Raw genomic sequence first — 21,231 nt, 5'->3', positions numbered from 1 at the left:
ATACATATATATATATATATGATTACTGAATCAATTCGAAGTCCTATCATTTTTTAATTTTGTGGTGTAATTTCATACTGTTTACCATAAGGGCTATGCCAATTAACATTCCCATGAGCAGTGCGTAAAACTTTTACTTTTATCATTAGATTTTTATCATTCGACATCTTTGTCAACACTTATTTTCTTGATTATTAGTGATGTTAAGCATTTTTCTTGTACCCATTTTCTATTTATGTATATTTTCAAAATAATGTCTACTTAGGTCCTTTATTTTTAAATTTGGTTATTTATTGTCTTTTTGTTGAATTGCTTGGGTTCTTTATATATTTTGAATACTGACATCTTACCTGATATATACCTGATTTTCCTTATAATTTTCTCCTTCTTTGATGCCTATTATTTCATTCTGTTGCTTGTTTCCTTTGCTGTGTAAGAGATTTTTTAATTTGAAGCAACTGTATTTATTTTTGTTTTTGTTTCTTATACTTTGAGAGTCACATCCAAAAAGTCACTGCCCAGAGCAATGCTAAGAAGATGTTTGCCTAGATTTCTTGCAGTAAATTTGCAGATTCAGATATTAACGTCTAAGCTTCTAATCTATTTTGACTTGATAATTTCATTTGGCATGAGGTAAGGATCCAATTTCATCTTTTTGTATGTAGATACCAATTTTCTCAATATTGTATTGAAGAGACTATCTTTGTCCTGTTGTATGTTTCTTGGCACCTCTGTAAAAAAGAAAACTACCTTATGAGACTTTCCTTGTACGTGATAAGTTGTTTTTCTGTTGCCTCTTTCAATATTCTTTGCCCTTGAATTGTGAGAATTTGGTTATAATGTGTAACAGTCACTATTTCTTCATATGCAATCTATTTGGGGTTCAGTGTGTTTTGTGAATGCTCATTTCTCTCTTTAGATTTAGAGCTCTCTATCATTACACCTTTAAGTGATCTTCTTCTCCCTTCTTTTCCTTTGCTTCTTCTTGAACTTCTATAATGCATATACTGGATTCTTTGATGGTGCACCAAAATCTCATAGGATTTCTCCACTCCTCCCCCTGTCACTGGCTGGATAATTTTAAATGATCTATCTTGGAATGTGACAGTTTTTCCTTCTGTACTTGCTGATGTCTGCTGTTAAGCTTTTAGTGAATTTTTTACTTCAGTCATGTGTTCTTCATTTCTACCATTTCTATTTGATTCTTGTTAATGGTTTTTTGAGCTTTGCTAGATTATTAATTACAGCCATTTATCATTTCCATGATTTTTAAAGTTGCATGTTTGTCCTCTCATGTAGTTCACTGAACTTCTTTAGGGTGATTATTTTGAATTTTTTAACAGACAGTTTGTAGATTTTCATATCTGTAGTGTCAGTTATTGGAGTTTTATTTTCTCGCTTTGATAGTGTGATATTTCCCTGATCATTTGCAATCCCTGTAGCTGTATTTTGGCACTTCTGCATTTAAAAAGCAGTGCCACTTCTATTCTTTTTAGGTTGCTTCAGAAGGAAACTCTTTTACCAGTCAACATGCACCGAGATCCTGGAAGGCTCACTGGGTGAGATCACAGGCACATTTCTTGGCCTACTTCTTAAATCAGTGGGTGAATGGGCTTGATACCTGGGGCCAGTCTGGTTTCCGGTTCTTGGGAAAGGCCTGAAGCTAAGCCCACCGGTGTTTGTTTAGACCTATGGTCCACATAAGCAGGCTTGGTGCCTGAGTGTTCGGGGGATCATCTAGTACTAGTATCCGTGGGGCTGGCTTGCAGTCTGGGGCCACAGCACCTGGTCCACCTCTGGGTTTAGTCTAAGAGTTGAATGGGTAAGGCTAGCATGAAACTTGGCCTCGTAGGGAATTATCCTGAAAGTGGAGTGGGGCTAGAGTAGGGGCAGGCTTGGAGATTGGGACTGGAATTGGTCTGAAGCCTCATTTTGTGAGGGATGACCTGGTGTTGGGGCGGAACTCAAGCCACAAGCCCATACAGTGGAAGCCTGGTAGGGAAAGCACTGGAACCAAGGGCCACAATATCTAACCTGTTTCTTGGTGTTACTGAGCATGCTAGGTGCTAGGACCATGGAGAATTTGGGGACTCTCTTCATTATCTTCCTCATCTGGTAGGGTATCTATACATTGCACTGCTTGGGCTTAGGAGAGGGATAACTGTCACAGACACCCCAAGTGTAAGACTGCTGTACCTAACTTCTTCAATGTAATTTTTCTTATTTGTGTGTTTGCCTTCATTGTTGTAACTTCTCTTTTGGAATCTTTAGGTCTTGTGAAGGAGTGTGTGTGTGTGTGTGTGTGTGTGTGTGTGCGCACATGTGCGTGTGTGTTCTTGCTCAAACTATTATTTCTATGAGAGAACAAGCACTTAAAACTACTATTCTGCCATCTTGCATGCCATTAAGTTTTTCTGTATAGACTGTGGTACTTATTTTTATTTTATAAGTTTTATAAGACCGATTTGTATGAAGCTATTCATGAAAATTGCTTGTGATTTTATAAGCTACTGTCTTCAAGAAAGGTATCATTATAATGTCTTCTGCCTTTATGGAAATGAGAAATAATTCTTTTCTCATCCTGCATAATTCCTAAAATACTTGAATAATCATAGATTGAGTTACTCAGAAAACATCTATTAAAAAATCTAACATGCAAAGGACACATTCACGAAACCTATGGAGACTATGAATATTTTTAACATGCAGTTCTCATATTCAAGAAACAGGAATAAGAAAATGATCAAATAAAGCCATACTTATAAAACAAGCAATGTTGCACACCACTTGTGAGAGGTATGTAAAATGTTCTGGTTGTTTCAAGCATGGAAACACTTCTGGTCAGAAAATCCAGAAGTTTGATAAAGGTACCCTTTCCGTTTGGCTTTGAAGATGGTTGCAAGAAACAGGCAATGAAAAGATTATACTGTGATAGAAACATGGGTGTTTAAGTGCTGAGCAGTTAAACAGGAGTATGCTTTGCAAAAGAAAGCCTACTGGGGCTTGTGGCTGCAAACACAGGGAAGCTGCACCATTACTTCTGAGTCCCTTGGTAGGTGTATTTTAGGGTTATCAAGCCTAATACGAATTTAGGAATTATTACAATGAAGCACACAGTAAATGATTGATACATAAGCCTTTGGAGTCAGGGTAACATTGCAGGAATTCCAGGTGGATAATTATAGTAATGCAAATAAAGTTAATATCCTCGGTAATTCTGGACAAAAGTTTGGCATTCATTACCATTTTATCCTATTTAATTTGAAATGTTTCCTAAGTCTTCTAGATAGCTAAATGTATATCTTTCAAGAGAGAATTATGTGAATAGTTCTTCAACTCCTAGAAGAACTTGCTCAAGTGTGGAGACCTAAAGTGATTATTTGTCAGCTTAGCCTAGTGCTAAGAGAGTTAGTTGCCTATAATCTGCTTCAGGATACCAAAAAAAGGGGGAAGGGCAGAATGGTTAAAGATGTCACAAGGGGTCACACCGAATTGCTTCCATGAATAACTTTGAAAGGCGTTGTGTGCTTCTCTTAAAAGTTCCTTGATTAATAGTAACTATATTGGTCTGATACACAGTTGTACAAGAGCAAGCAGTAAGAGGCAGAGGTGCTACGAGCCTTTGAGGAACATCTCAGAAGAGAGACTGTGAGAGGTCAAGAGGACAGCTGTTGAGAGCAGTCATGTCGCTTTGCACTCTGTCTCCCTCGACCCCAACCCCAGTAGATTTCTAAATGGCCTTTGGAGATCTATTAAGAGAGCTATCAAGAAGAATAATTCATACAGAGCTCAAAGGAAAAGATAAAATATTAAGGTATTTTATGATTAAAGTCCTAATGTCATTCTAGAATGAATCGTCCCTGAGATAAAATAGTTCCCACTGTCCATTTGACTACTGTATTCAATGACCAGATAGATAATGCTGATCTTCTGGTGTCTTCCTACTTTAGAAGAAGAAGAAGGAGAATTTCTTTCTCCTATGAAACATGGAGCTTGGAGGTCCTGCAATTCTGGGGATGTGACTTGAGCAAGCTCTAGAAACCCTGATTAGCAACTCAGCTGTCAATTTCCGACTAGGAAATATGACATGGAAAAAATGAGGTTAAGTGTAGATGCATTAAGAATATAACTGATTCTTATCAACAGCTATGGATATATAATACAAATTATTTCTGCTTAATAGACACATTGCATAACATCATATATATTAATCTATCTATTTATTTGTCTATCTACCCACATATTACCCAGGATACTGGTATCCAACTCTTTATAGAGATGGGTTGATACAGACATGCAAACTGTACAATTCATTCAATGGTTGGAAAGGGATTTCTGACTTCAGGTTCATTTGATTAGCAATAATCTTTGAATCTAATTTCTCAGGTAATGTTTCTTTCATCATTTTCCAGGGCAACAAGGTAGTGAATATCTCATTTGCATTTTTATTAGCATATAATGCTTTTCTTGCTTGTGTATTTCTACCTTACCCTAAAAGCAATACTTAATGTTTAAAAATAGTTAATACAGTCTGTGGCAAAGGAGGCCTGAGTGAAAAAAAATAAATGGAATTCAAAGCTGAGGCTCTTATACCACTCCCCAAAATTGATATGTGCTTAAAACATTGCCTTTGAGACTATAAGATAACTCATACCAGGTACAGTCTATTATTTTGCTCCAATCACGAGAACAAAAGCTTAGACAATAAAAGACTGCCTCCTTATTTTAATAAAAGTATTCTTCAACATGGGGCATATTCAGTAATTGGGGACATACAGTTCTTACTTCTACTTATGAGAAAAGCACTTTGGAAAAATCACAGAGATGCAGTGATCCTAAACTAGTTATTTAACACTGTACAACAGAAGTTTAGCTTCACTAGAAATCAATAGCAAAAGGTCCCACAGAAATTAGGTAAGTGCAGTGAAATTAAAACACTTGTGAATAATCAAGAAGTCACAGAAAAAAAAATCAAGGAAGAAGTTAGACAGTTTACAGAATCAAATGATAATGCCGGTAGAACATACAGGAACTTATAGGAGACAGTGAAAGCATTCCTAAGGGGGAAGTTTATCACTGTGAGTGCCCACATAGGAAAAACAGAGGACCAAATCAATGATACACCTGACAATCCTAGAAAAACAAGAAAAATCCAAGTCCAAAGTTAGTACTAGGAAGGAAATTATAAAGAGCAGATATTAATGAAATTGAGACTTAAAAGTACAACAAATTAAAGAGCTGCTTTTAAAAGAATAAACAAATCTTATAAGAAAATCAAATAAGCATGTCTTATAAAAAAAAAAAAGGGAAAGACCAAAATCAGTGCAATGCAAAAGGTGAAATCCAAATGGACAACACTGAAATAATCCTGAAGATTATTAGAAACTACTTGGAAAACCCATAATCCAACGAAATAGAGAAAGCACAAGAAATGGATAGATTCCTAGATACATATGAACTACAAAAACTGAACCAAGATTTTTAAACCCTGTATAATATAGTAACAGGTAATGAAACTGAAGCAGTAATAAAATCCTACCACTTAAGAAAAGTCCAGGTCCCAATGGATTCACCAGTCTCCTATATAAAGTAAAATGATGTGGCTGGTTTTGGAAAACAGTGCAGTAGTTCCTCAAATGTTAAACCGAATTACTACAGTTCCTGCATTTCCACTCCTTGGTGTGTACCTGTAACACATAAAAACATTATGAAGCCTAGGCTGGTCTCGAACTCACAGCGATCCTCCTGTCGCAGCCTCCCAAGTGTTAGGATTACAGATGTGCGCCACCACACCCAGCTCATTTTCACTTTTATAAGGCCTGATTTGTCAATTGTTTGCTTTTTGATCTATGCTTTGAAAGATCTGCTTCAAGATTGTATCAAAAGAAACCATAAACATTGGCTTCAAATTTGCTTTGAATTTGTTTTCCTACTATTTTTATGATGTGTCTTTTGATACAAGATATGAAATATATTTTGGCAAGATATAGGTAAGAATCCAGTTTTTAACTTAACTCCCCAGAAGATTATCAAGTTCAGACAATATTTAATGAAGCTTACATATTTTCCCCATTTTACTCTAGGTCTATCTATGTAATTCAATGTTAATACCAACTGCACTGTTATTTAGTAAAGATTTAGGTCATGCAGATCCAAAGCACTCTTTTGTGACTGTTTTTTCCCCTAGAACTTACCTGGCTATTTTCTCATTTTCTATGTAAACTTCATGGCATACAGAGGCTTTTAAGTGCCATAATAAGAAAATATAGACTCTGAAGATAGAATCTGTAATTAATTCCTATAAATATCTATCATTTACCAGTTATGTGTCTTGCGAAAGTCATTTTTCTTCCCTGGGCCTTAGTTTCTAATTGTAGATATTAGATTATATTAGTTCCCAGCTTACTAATTATGTGTGTATATTTATATTAAATGCCTTTATACATATCAAGTATTTAGACATTACTTAAAACAATAATACCAAGAAATTAGCTGGCATTATTTTTATGTTTTTGTTTTAGAAAAAGTGTGATATTCTGAGTAGGACTAACCTAAACTTGTAAATTAATTTAAGGATGCTACCCCCTAAATGAGTCTTTCTATTTAAGAACAAGATATTTTTCTCCACTTATTCAGGTTTATTTTTTAAAGATAGTTCAATAAAACAGTCTGTTCATCATTTTAAATTCATTCCTAAGTATTATTATTTTGTTGTGAATGTGAATAGCATTATGATTTCTAATTTGTAATAGTTTATATGAGAAACTATGAGTCTAAAAGTTTTTACTGATTTATTGTTCTTAACTGTTTAAGTATTTTGGATATTTCTTGTTTACAATTCAACTAACTATATATTGTCATAATTTTCCTCGTTTCCAATAATTAAACATATCGTTCTCCTCTTTCCTATGTTGGCTAATATTTCTAGGACAATTTCCATTCTTCAGATTAATTGTCATTTCACCATTGGAAAGAAATACAACTGACAATATTATTATTTCCTCTTAGCTTACTGGTGCATATTTCTGCGGCAATATTTGTGAGTTAGTTTTTGTTATTATTATCATTATTCTATTAGTCTGCTAAGGCTGCCATGACAAAATCAGATTTGGTATTTTAAACAATAAAAATATATTTGCACAGATCTAGGGTGAAGATCAAGGTGGTGGTGCATTTTCTTTCTTCAGAGGCCTATGACCTTGGCTTGTAGATGAAAAGTATGTTGGAGAATCTCGGTTGTCAACATGATTGAATTGAGAAACAAGGGAAATCAGTAAAGCACACTTGTGGGTGTGTCAAAAATGGCACTTACCTAGAACACTGGCGTGGGACAGTAAACTGAAATAACAGTCCTGACCTGAAGGTTGGTCTCACCACCCCAGTGGGAGCCCTTGAGCCCATGTTCTGGCTCTATGAACACCATATGAAAGCTACCTCTTTCTTTCTAATCACTGATACATACAATCTTAGCTGCACTCACCTTAAGTACCTCCATAAATCTAATTTTTCCTACTGCCATACAGAATTACATTAGAATATGTATATGAATCATTCAGGAATCATATTAAAATGATGATTTTTAGGTAGGTCTTAGGTAGGATCTGAGATTGTTTTCTAGAATACACTGGTGATCTTATTGTGCTGGTCAATGGGTCATGCTTCAGTTAGCAAAGTCTTAAGAGTAGGATCTGATAACTTGGCTTTTAAATACACAGAGCTATTCCAGAGTCTTAGAAAGTTTTCACAGAGGTGTGCTTAATATTCTAAAGAGTGAGCTTGGCAGGGTGATTAATCACCTGCAGGAGGTTCCTTGCCCTGTATCCAAGGTCAAGACAGCATGTCCATTAAGGAAGAAGCTCTACTTAGCTACTTTCATGAGCAGAGATATTTCTAGCTTGACAACTGAATAGGCACATACTTGTGACTACAGATGCCATTTGAAGACCTCAAAGTTTCCTTCCAATCTCAATTTATAATGAAAATAAAGGACTGGTTGAAAAAGAACAGCAGTTACACTTGCAGTAAAGTGTATACATATCACTACTTTGAAACACGAAACAATATGTAATCAAAACACAACTCTGATATAAACTAACCCTAGTGAACATGGATGAACCTTGGAAACACTAAATAAGTAAGAGAAGCCACTCATAAAATGAAATATCTTGGATCTCCACATGTGTAGACATGGCAGATTAATAGCTGTCTAGGTCAGAGCAGTAAGGGTAGGGGGGATTGACTATTAACGGATATGCAGTTTCTCTTCTGAGTGCCGAAAGTTTTCTAAAATTAGATTGTAGTACTGATTACACAGCTGTGTGACTATATGAAAGCCACAGAATTTCACTTTTAAGGAATGAATATTGTGGTAAGTTTTCTTTCAACACAGCTGTTAAAAATATAATGCAGAAATATTAGAGATAAGGACTAGAGCCAAAAGGAACAGGGTCCACGCAAGGGGCTCCAGAGTATTTTAATGGCCTTGGCTTTTGACACAATTCTGATCTAAATGAATAGAACATTGTCTTTCTATCCATGTCCACAGTTTAAATTCCTGCAGGCTGGGTTGAGAGGTTACTGTCTCGACTGGGGGCAGGACAGTGGAAGGGAGAGGTGGCTCTGATGATAGGCAGCCTCTGAATCCCAGCTCTACTTGTTGGCTCTGTCATCTTGGACAAGTTACTTAATTTCTCTCTGCTTCAGCTTTTCTCCTCTGAGAAATATACAAAAATCTTGAATGAGGCCTAAGTTAATTAACATGTTGAGAAAAAGTTATCCCTTCAGGTGATAAGGGTTATTGATGTTTACTATTCTGATTTCAAATGAAGTTAACAAGAGACTATTTTCTGTCCACAGGAGTGGAGGCAGAACAGGCATTCTTTTCTCATAAAATGCATGAGTACCCTACCTCTAAAAGAAAGAGAGAGAGAGAGAGAGAGAGAGAGAGAGAGAGAGAGAGACTACATTTTATCATTCTAAGCATTCACTTCTTTAGGCCTCTGGGGGAAAAAACTAAAGCCATTATAAAAGAAATAATGTAGAGAGTTAGAAGCTTCTTGGTAAACAAAGCTCTCTACTGAAACATTTAGATGATTTAGTTAAGAATGAACTAGAACAACATCAATAGCACTTCCTTGAAATCAGAAATAAATTCCAAGATAACTGGGAAGCATTTCCGAGGCAGTGCTTAGATAAATGTTTACCATCTGCAAATAGGATACCATAGAATAGAATAAATTTACCTATGAACATAATACCCTCACCTGTACAAGGTGAATATGAAACTATGCCTTTCTGTAAAAAATGAAACACCCTAAAACCTCTACACATTATATATTGTGTTATCTAACCGCTACACACTTTTTGTTTGCTGCTGATACAGTTTTCTACGGATGCAGATAATTGATTTGTTTCTTGGAAACTGCAGAAACTATTGCATAAAACATCAGCCTGACAAGTTTTTAGAGTTTCATGATAAAGTATAAAGTATTTTATTCTTTATGCCTGTGTGTGTGTACATACCGTTTGTGTGTACATGACATTTGTACCTATGTATTTAGTAATATCTCCGCAGATTGTGGTACCATTTAGTAAGTTCCAAGTAAAGTTATTTTTGAATCAGTTAATGTTGTTTAAATTGTATAGGTAGTAATTACTAAACTTAGTAACTCATCCAGTTTATTTTTGGCTGTCTAAGACTTTTTGTGGATATGTCTTAAGAGGATAAGGCCTGTTTTAGTAAGAAAATAGATGAGCCACTAGGCAGGAAATGTTCTTTTATTTACAAACTGTGCAGTAGACGTGTGAGGAACAGGGTTGAGTTTCATTTTGCTCACTTACTTATTGTCATTTAGCTTTTCAATCCTTATCCTCCTCACTGATCCACTGAGTTTAGCTGTCACTGTTTCACAGGAGAAACTAATGACAAATGTGTGTAAATAAAACACTACCAAATTTCAGCTTCTTAAAAATTTTCCATGCCGGAGAGAGCATAACTCGTGCCCACCCCAAGACCCAAAGAGAAGAGGGTTTACTGAATTTTATTGATTAATGAATGAATCAGCCCTTATATAAAGCACTATGCACATATTTATTGATATATAAACGAGAGAAAAGTACTAAGGCCTCAGGAAAACAGTATTTTCCTTCTTTTCAAAGCATAGTAAATTTAAATCTGAGTCTCCGAATTGTAGTCAGCGTATCTAGGATTCTGTAGCACATGTTCTCTTCTGTGTTTGAAGAAGACAGCTGCCTAGTCAATGTAAATTTTATTGTAAAATCTTTTAATAGAATTCACAATAATGGGAGGATAAACACATCTGAGACACTAATAGAGGGTCTGAGTTTGATATGTGGAGACAAAGCCTGTCAGACTTACAATCATCTATTGTTTCTCAGAGAAATGTGGGCTCTGAAAGAGAGGGCCTGCGGGTGAAAGGGAACTCCCGCTCACCACTCCCACTGTCCTCCTAGCCAGGACAGTAAGAAAAGGCAGTGGAATCAGTGCCTGAACGTTTGGTTTAGTAAAGAAATGCTATCAATACATTGCATCATATTGTACTCCACTTTCCTGCACCATTTGTTAGAATCCTTTCACTCTTGAAGCTCTCCTAAATTTTGAGCTATTGCAATATTCCAGTTTTCCTCTTAGCCTTCTGACTAGGACGACCTTGTCTCATTCCTTATCTACTCAGCAATATTACAGGTCCCTGTGGATATTTTTAGGCCCAATTCTCGGGCAGTCCACTCTATCCAATATGCGACTTTTCAACTATTGCTACGGTTTCAAATTCTATCTCTATAGTATAATTTCCCCAATCTTATATTAAACCCAAACTTTTCCATTGAATAGTAGTTTATATATATGTAACCCCATGTTCACAGAGAAGTTTCAAGATCCACAGTAGTACTGTTCTTATATATTATACTATGATTAAATTTAATTTATAAATTAAGCACAGTAGGAGATTAATAAGAGAAAAATGATAAAATAGAAAAATCATAACAATATATTTTAATTAAAATATTTAAAACTTATAAATGATTTATTTCTAGGTCTTTACATTTCATATTTTCAGACCATAGATAACAGTGGGTAACTGAAACTTCAGGAAGATAAATCAGAGATGAGGAGACTATCACCATTAAGAAACTTTTATTTCTACATGAAAACTTGGATATCATCAGAAAACCTGTATGTTTGGAGCCAAATGATTTTTCCTAATGTGGATTCAAAGAATTAATATATTGAGAATATTTATTATAATTAATCACTTTGAAACATAATTTTCATTTTGAACATGATGATGTAGATAGTTGTTTTGGATACCGTTTCCTTTTTCACCCAATCAGAACCTCAGTACATTATGTAAAAAAGATGTGTTTTGTTTTTTGTTTTTTTCTTTATAAAATGGAGTACTACCCAGCCATAAAGAATGAGAAATTAGAGACATTTATAGCTAAGTGCATGCATATTGAGGCCATACTCTTAAGTGAAATTAGTAAGAAACACGTGTAAACACTGAATAGTTTCCCTTATGTGAAAAATCAAAAGTGTAAATAATAATCAAAATGTATAATCAATATTGTGAAATACGAAGAAAATGTCTAAAGGGGTAGGGGAAGGGGGAGGGATGGGGAAAGGAAAGAAGGGAAAAATATGATAAATGGAAAAACATGGAAACAAAGTCTTTGTAAATAGGGAAGGGTGGAGGGGGTGAAGGGAAGGCAGGGGTATAGGGGAAAAATAAGAACCAAGATACATCATGTAAAGGTACAAGATCCCAATGATGAATGTAACTGTATTGTGTACCTAAAATGTACCAATAAACAATGAAAAAAAAGACAAAAGGGAAAAGCAAAGCCTAATGCTTCTAAACCTGTTTTACATAGTGTTAGATATTCACTGTAAAGTCACTACAAGTTATAATTATATTGGCCAGTGGAGGAAGTCAGAGACCCCATGCAGGAATGCAGGAGTAGAGACTGCCTTGAACTTATTCTGGTGAAGTTTGCCCTTAGGCTGCTGGAGTCCACAGGACACTGTATGCTGCACTATGGTTTATAAAGCAGGGGAACAGAGCTACTTGAAAAGTACATGAAGAGAGGAACGTCTTACCCACCGCTCATTTGACCACACTGTAATCCTATCCCTTACAAATGCGGCTCAGCATTACACAAAGACAAGGACTTCATTTTGAAAAAAAAAATTCTATATATTTTTTCTGGCATTAAAAGCATGTTTCACTGGAACTTAACAGCTACTCACCAATTCTTTCACACAGATTTTTTAATGTTTACTATTCATTTACTTTATTGCTGACCTCAACTGGTTGCTTTTTTGTGGGAAAACTATTGTATTTAAGTAAATCTAGTGTCATTTTTCCCTTTTATCCTGAGTAATACTTATATTCTCAATGAATCTCACCAAAAAGATTTATTATTTTGGAAATAGAGTGATATAGTTAAAGCAAAAATACCAACATGAAAGAAACTATTTTGCTATCAATGCAATATTTTAATATTTTTTAATGTAAGAGCCTTTTGAAATGACATGCTTAAGAGAGATGGATCACATATTTTATAGGTTTTATTTATGATTTTATAAGAAGCCCTTTTTGGTCACATTTGGTGTGTGGTTTGTGTTGGTAAAAAATGTAAAATTTAATTCACACTATGACAATTTGCAAAAGAAAATCACTAGTAATGGAGATGTAAGATTCTTGTTTATTACATTACTGAGCTATCATTGACAAAGTATGAAAATGAAAAAAATTTTGTGTAAAATGCTAGGATTCAGATGTAGATCTTTTTCCTAATAGCTTTGTAATTTGAAAGACAATTATGGTAGAAGAGCTTTAATTTTGTATTTATCATAGTGGTAGCAATAAAAGCTGTTTTATTAGGATGTGTGAGACTAACCGACGTTCAGTAGTATATGTCAAACTAACACCTTGATAGAGACAGTTAAGAGAATTGCAGGGACCTTCCCATGGCCTTTGAAACGCTCACCGGACTTCACCACACCACTCTAACTCTCGCTCACTGTATTGCGCTAACTGACTCAGTCACAGGGCTCAATGCACCGCAGATTTTCATGCCTCAGAGCCTTTGCATGTGCGGTTATTTAAGCCTAAAATAATCTTCTCCCCTTTTGCATGGCTCACATCTTCATTTCATTCGGATCTCTGCTCTAGTATGATCTTCTTTCAGAGGCCCTCACTAAATAGCTTACTTAAAATGGTACTTCTCAATCATTCTATTTTCATTTTACTTCCATTTTTCATTTTATTTAATAAAACTTTTAAAAATTCTTGGTAAAGAGCTTCATAGTGCTCTTTCCTATATAACATTATATGCTATTTTATTTTTTTATTGCCTGTCTTGCTCTTTATAACTAAATTCCACAAAAACAAAGATGTTATCATACTACTGCCACTAGAAGAGCATGTGGTGCAGACTGGAGCGTAATCAGTATTTACTGAACTAATACATGAGGGGATGAATAAATGATCTTTCATTCGGTCCTTACTCTGTATGAAGCAGTTTCAGAGCACTATACAGAGTATTTAAATTACTCATTAAAATAGGCCTACAACTATTTTCTAGGGATCCACCCCATGGCCTCCCACATGCCATCAAGTGTTCTACTCCTGAGACACATCCCCTACCCAATATTTCTATCTTCCAAATGAAGAAAACAGAAATGTTATCAGATCCAAAGTTAATATAGCAAATTTTGGAAACTGAGCTGCTCGATTCCAAAACCCAAGCTTTAATTACTGCTACAAAGCCTCGTATCCGGCCATTTTATACTAATTGATCTTTGATGACATTTTTATAACACGAACTGAACTATCCAAAGCATGCTGATACAGATGGATCTTATTGCCAAAATAAATTACTGTTTAGTGCCTACAAAAGTAAACCAGCACATCAAATCTCAAAAGTCACTATTTAAAAAGAGTTGAGAAGAACTGGAGGTGGGAAACATTTGTCTTCACAAGTGACAAGCACAGTGGCTGGCTATGACAGCAGTGTGGAGCGCAGAGAAGCCACCTTACCCCACCTGCTGCTCATCAGTCCCACTGTGCAGCAGGGAAGTGATCGATTCTGCACTTCCTGTAAGGGAACACACTTTTAGAGTTGCTTTTCCGCTAACAGGAGGTAGGAAAGCTATGCAGTAGGATGTTTCGATTCCTGACGGTCAGCCAGTTTAACAGCTCTGAGAAGACCTAAGTGTGATTTCTGGCACAAGAGCACATTAGAAAGTGGAGAGGACCTCTGGGTGGCCGAACTGCAGAGCCTAGTGATGCTGCGGTGCAGCGCCAATCAATCCTCTTCTGACTGACCGCGAAAGGAAGAAAGGACATTTACCTTTGAAGAGATTTTTGCCAACGAAAGTCAATCCTATACACGGATTGATCTAATAAATGTTTTCTTCAGCAACTAAAATTAACTGCAAAAGAGGTGAGGAATTTACAGAAAGAGTATGAAGATTTAATTTTTTTCTTTTAGCAGTGAAGATGAAGCATTTCTTCTGAGAAGAGAGTATAAGTCAAGTATTGAATGACCTGAAGGTTTCCGTGCTTCTTATAATATCATCAAGATGCCTAACATAATCTTAAGTGGACTCATTTTAACAAGTCAGAACTATCACCCTCACAAGGGGGTGCATAGGCAGTGTGACTGGGAAGGCAATGCACAGATGTCAGATAACTTTCCCCATCAAGTAGGAATTCAACTATAATTCCTGTAATGCTGAGTTCATCAACACTCCAGTGCCAAAACTTAAAATCTCCAGAGAGGATGCCATTATATTTATGAATCATGCACGTTATTATTTTTGGCTTTTTGCGTTGAGTTGTTTGCTTTATATAATGAATTATATACATATTATTTAGAAGTGTAACTGTTGTCACAGATAAATGAAGATCTGGAGAGTTTTTTTTTAAAAAAATATTAAAAACCTTAATAAAGATCTTTGAGTAGAAAATTAAAGTTATAGCCTTGAAATATTCCCTCCAACCTCTCTGCTCTACCACAAAAGTTAAAGAAATAGTGCCTCTTCAACTTTACTGTTCCTTTGGCTCTTCGGCTTAGTCTAAAAAAATTAGTTTCCTCCATTATTAAAAAAAAAACCACAGACACCTTTCCCCCACTGACGATAATTTAATATTATATTCATCTTTGTCTTCATTTTCTAACCTCCTGGGAAAGCTATATATCACCTTCTGATCACATATTTGTAATATGTTTTAATCAGGTGTACTTAAGTCTCATTTTAGTTAGGTATATACCTAGTCCACCACAATCCTTGTATGTGAACCCTGCTTTTCTTATACTGCTCCCTATTGTCAGTTTTATTTCCTTCCTTCCTCTCCTCCTTTTCTCATTTTTTCTTTTCTTCTTTCCTTCCTTCCTTCTATCTTCCTTTCTTTCTTTTTCTTTCTCTCTCTTCTTTCTTTCCTTTGCCACCTTCCTTTTTCTTTTCTTTCCCTTCCTTACCTGTTAAATTTCCTATGCCCACTTTTGATTATGTCATCACCCTTTGAAAGAACCTTTTTCTACACTGAACAAATCTGACCACATATGCTGTACCCAACACTGTTGTCAGCAACAAGAGTGCGGCAGTAAGACAGTGAAACCCCTATTCTTACAGAACTTATATTTTACTGATTATGAGTGAGTGGAGAGATGGAAAATAAATGAATCAGAAAACATTATACAGTAGCATAAATTACCAATGGCTGTAAATAAAATAGAATGGTTAGGTGACCACGTTGAACTGAATAATTAGGGGAAAGTTTCCCTGAGAAAGTGTGACTTTTGAAGGAGGTTGACAATACCAAAAAGAAGAAATCTTAGCCACAATTTCAAGAATAGATTTAGCTGCTAGAGCAGAAATTCTAAGATGGAAATAATGTTGGTGTGCTTGAAGACCAGAAAAAAAGACCAGTGCCTAACAGGTAGCTAAAGACAAGAAGGACAGAGTAATGTACAATATGAGGTCAAAGATGTCTGAAGTCCTAAGACCTTAAGCTATACTATAGACTATAGACCTTATACTATAGACCTTAGCTATACTATAGTTTAGAATTTTTCCAAGTGCAATATATAACAAGGAAGTTAAATGAGATAAGGGGAAAATCAGGAAGAAGTAAAATGTTTTGTTTTCACACGTTCAGTTTGAGATGTGAGGTAAGATTACTGATATTAGGATTAACCTCCTCCTAGCTCTGCTGATGGCTGTGTGACCTAATGCAAGATTTATAACACCTTTTCACTAATTTCTGTGTTTCCATGAAAGGGGGACAATACTGTATCCATCTGACAACATGTGACCAGACTCAGAAAGTAATGCAAAGGTTAACGGCACAATACTCAACAGAATTCAGCTACTGCACATAGGAGTCTGGGGTTCAGTGTAGATTTCAATGCAAACTTCAAATTAAGAGAGTAATTTGATTTCATCATTTAGCTTCTCTTTCTCCTTTTAACTCCTTTCTACAATTGTACTCCTTTTGCTTTGTTAGTTACCCACTGAAACAATCAAAGGCTTCAAACAGAGACCAGCACCAGTGCTGGAAATTAGGCAGTGTCTACCTAACTAGTGATAGGTTTCCAGTGAGGAATTTCTCCTTCAGAGAAAACAGATGACAGGAATTGACTGCAACTTCACAAGTAACCCTTAATTTTAGGTTCTGGGGACTATACACATGAGTATTGACTGAGATAATGGTTATTGCCTTAAAACATTTTTCCCCATAGATGGTGTGATGGTTAATCTTGTCAACTTTATTGGCCTGTGTGCCACCTAGGAGAGTAGGAAAGCACGTTTCTGTGTGTGTTTGGTGGCCCAGGGTGTCATGGTCTTGAGGATTATATCATCACTATCTGAATGCTGGAAAGAATTTAAAAGTAGAGGGGAATGATTTGCAAGCGATGTCTTTAAATTAATGCAAGTTAATGCAAGTTTAAATTGAGCCCAAACTGGGATTTTCACATAGTTCTGACATTGAATACTCTGCTTTTCTTAATACACTGCCTTATCCCAACATGACTTATTTGCCTTTCATGCTTAAGCTTTTAACTTGTACGCCTCACCTATAAAAAATAAAATGATGGTCAGCAGAAGTACGAAGAAAAAGTAGGTCAAAAGCAAATTTGGAGTCATTACCCTGAAAAGAGTGTAGATACTCAATCAAAGATATGTTCCCTCCCTTTTTTTCTGTCTTCAAAATTTCAAGAAAGATATTTTTATAACAATTAAACCTTTAAAAATTGATATCGTTTGTGAAAATAAATCAAGAATTATTTCAGTGAAATTGTATATGTGTGCACCTTCCTTGGTTTTTGTTTTTGTTTTTTAACTGAAGAATAGATCCTTTCATTGAGGATATCTATGCTGCACGAAGCAACTCTAGTCAATTAAATTTTAATGCCTGGAACTAAATAAAATCCATTTTCTGCTAAACTCTTGCATAGTTTCCTGGCATTGTATTCTTCAAAAACTATAAAAGTGCTTTATTTTTCTCAATGAAAACAGACTATAACAATTGTTATTAGGTAAACTGGATTCACAAAAAAAAAAACACTGAGTTATACAGTATTAAGCACATATTTATCTATCTCCATTTTCACTTCCAGAAACTCAATCTTTCCATACCAAGTTCAGTTCTGCTTTAAATCTGCTTTGGAGCTTGATATGTGACACTTCAAGGGACTTTAGAAGTAGATAGGTTATTTCACAAAACAATTTATCCCAATCTGAGGGCTTAAAGATGAGGAAATTGAGGTATTTCAGATTCAATATTTCTTCAGCAGAATGCAGGTGAATATTCTTAAGGAAGTAGGTCAATCTTAGAGTGATATATCCAACAAAAGTATAAACATATCCTGCAAGGCTCTTACATTTACAGTTACTTGCACATATAGCATATTATTTGATCTCCCTTGCACATATAGCATATTATTTGATCTCCCTTACAACTTTACAGAACAGATGTCTCAGGTATTATACACCCCCTTTTATAGGTGAGGAGTACAAGTTCAAAGATTATGCATGAAAGGCAAATGAGTCATGTTGGGATAAGGTGGTGTATTAAGAAAAGCACAATATTCAAAGTCAGTAGACCTATGTGAAAATCCCAGTTTGGACTCAATTTAACTAGCATTAATTTAAAGCACATTTTATGATATGGAATGCTATTGGGATTCACTAACTGATGCTGCGAAGAATTTAAAAATAGAAGGGAATGATTTGCAAGCAATGCCTTTGAAAGACAAATAGAAAAGGCAACATTGATTGTGAGGGGCTGTCAGACCACACTACAGACCTGATAAAAGACCATTTCTGTTGGTCCACTGAGGAGCTCCAGAGCAAAACTTGCCTTCTAGAGGAGTGGTACCTAGGTCTTTTCTTACCTCACTTGGTCATGACTGGCAGCAACTCTTTAAGAAGAGAGTGACCACAGCTATCATGTTCAGTGGCTCTTTAACTAGCTGGCTGAGGAGGCTGCCAAGTAACCTCAGATCCCAATGGCATATCTCTGTGTCTTCCACACCTGCAGAAATGCTACTCATTGTATAACAAAAGAAAAGTGGGCTTATTTAACTATAGATAGAAGGTGATAGAGTATACATACTAAATGATCACAAAAATTATATGTCAAGTACTGGGCTCAATAAACTGCAGCGCTATTTGATTTTATCTTCATAAAAAAGTTCTATGAGATTGATCCTATTAGTTTCATTTTATAGATACAAAGCCACAGCTCAAAAGGTCAAGAAACATGTCCCAGTTGTAGGATGTGGTCATCAGTATGTAAAACAAAAACAAAAACAAAAACAAAAAAATCCAAAGGGTTTGGTTTGCTTTGCTGGCCCTATACTGTGCTATCTCCAGATGCATGGCAGTAGGTCTGGATGTATCTCTAGCTCCAACACAAACTACACAAGGTACCAGATGCACTTTAAATTCTTCAAAGCTGAATTTCATCTACCATAAAATAGAATTGATAATTTTTTTCCTTACAGATACAACATTTTGTGTGGAACTTGGCCCATAATAACGCTTTCTAAATTGTAATGATTGTTTTGTTTTCTCTAAATCAATGATTCTCAACCAGAGGTAATTTTACTTCCCAGAGGCAATCACTAGAGGCATTTTTGGTTTTTATAATTATGAATAGGGTAGTGTCTACTGCTATTTATAGAAAAGAGGATAGAGCTGCTGCTAAACATTTTATAATGCACAGGATAACCACCCACAATAAGAATAAAAATCTTCCCATCCAAAATATCAGTAGTGACAAAGCTGAAGAACCTTGGTAAAAATAACCAAGCAGCTAGAAAGTGTGAAACACTTGTTCTAGGTCTTGCATTTTAAGATAGCTGAAAACAATTATCTCAACTTTTCAATCAAATACATGGGCTAAAGAGGAAAAGAGAAATCGAGAAAAATACAATGATAGGCATTCTCTGTAGAGAAATAACTTAGATGAACCAGCAAGATAATAGATTTGAATTGGGTTTTCTCTCTACCATGCCCCTGCCACTTGTAATAAATACATAAAATGACTTCTTCTGCATGATCGGAATGAGATTTTGCTAGGAATCTAAGTACTGAAATAAATGACCATCTTCTTTCATATATGTATTTAGCATTGAAATACTAAAGAAAAAGTTGACAAATCACAATGCTGCTTTTAATTCACAAAGGAAATTCCAGTAAGTGGCTTAGCTATGTATCAGGTGAGGGGTATGTGTGAGGTTAAATTGGATAATCTAATAGGCTTTTGTTCACTAGCATTCTCATTTAAGATTTTCCAAGCTATGTTAGGAGTCTTAGTTTTCCCTCTTAAACTCTTGCGTTTAACTCCAGTCTGGGAGTTCACAGTACTCAAACTATAGCAAATAAATATCTGGAATTCTAAAGAGAGAAGGGCTAAGAGTAACCACTCACTCTTTTTTAAAAATTATTTTTTGATTTTATTTTACTTTTGTACCAGAGATCGAACTCAGGTCCTTGAACCTGCAAGGCAGTCGGCAGAACCACTGAGCTAAATCCCTGGCCCTATTTTCTGATTTTAGTACATGGAGATATGTGATAGTTTATGCAAACAAAATTCACTGAATTTATATGTCTCAATATACCGATTCTTAAAAAACTGGCACAAATCTTTAAATTCCTGCGAAGAAAACACACATATGAATTTAAGAAAGCTCAAATATAAAGGTAGAGCAGGCACTATTTTTCCTATTGTCTGCTTTTTCATAAGCCCAATTTGCAATCTAATCATATATGAAATAAATTGGTAAAACATTCAAGCCTTATCAAAACATTATTTGAAATATGGATTTATTTCCAAAAAGTGTTCTCTTGTCTTGAGCTATTAATGATGATTTTTGTTCAAATGTATTATTTCTAAGCAAATACATGTATTTTGGTGCTAATTTTATAAGAAGACAGTATCTTATAGGAGTCAGTTGACCTACGTATAGAGACCACTTTTTGGCATTGTTAAGATTACTTATTCTTATCTCTTCGTAGTTCAATAATCCAGAAGAAATCATACATGTGTTTTTGGTGTGACAGTGGCTGATATAATTACTCTCCAATCAATGTTTTTTTTTAAATTGTAGTTTAACAATAATAGTTAATTTTATTTAAAAATTTATTTGCTATGTACTATTCATTTTGCTAAGTATTGAAAATGTTTAATCTTTTTAAAACTCCAAACCACACAACAAAATAATTTCACTTATTTTATTTTATAGATGAGACAACTGAGGGATTGAGGGAAAGTTTAATCTACCTAAAGATACACAGCTAGTAAGTCTCAGAACTGAACTATGAATGTAAATAGTTGAATTTCTAAGGTAATGGTATTTTTATAGATATATAATATCTATAAATTTGAAGTATTATTTGCACTTATTTGTGGACCTTATTTAATTTCCAAGAGTGCTCATTAAATATCTTTTATAGGTCCTATATTTGAGGAATCGAAGAAAAATACTTATTCATAACACTGAAAGTTCACAGATCAGCCTGTGAAATATGCACATAAACAACTAATTATAAGTATTGTAATAAAAGATACAGTAAACTTGGATTTTTTTAGAAACCAAAATTGAACTCAATAAAATAATTTTGAGACTTCAAGAAGACTGAAAACCTTTCAATTTATTTTGGCTTCAAACAAGTAATTTTTTTTTTTTTTTTTT

General features: G+C 35.0%; 1 pseudogene; it reads right to left on the bottom strand.

The window, feature by feature from the left end:
- Window positions 1-21,231, bottom strand: part of LOC104848996 — a 266,524-nt pseudogene that overhangs the window by 218,560 nt on the left and 26,733 nt on the right.

Source organism: Fukomys damarensis, unplaced genomic scaffold (assembly GCF_012274545.1).
Source record: "Fukomys damarensis isolate Sample0158 unplaced genomic scaffold, DMR_v1.0_HiC HiC_scaffold_33, whole genome shotgun sequence".
Taxonomy (NCBI): Eukaryota; Metazoa; Chordata; class Mammalia; order Rodentia; family Bathyergidae; genus Fukomys; species Fukomys damarensis.
This window is presented reverse-complemented; position numbering and strand designations above follow the sequence as displayed.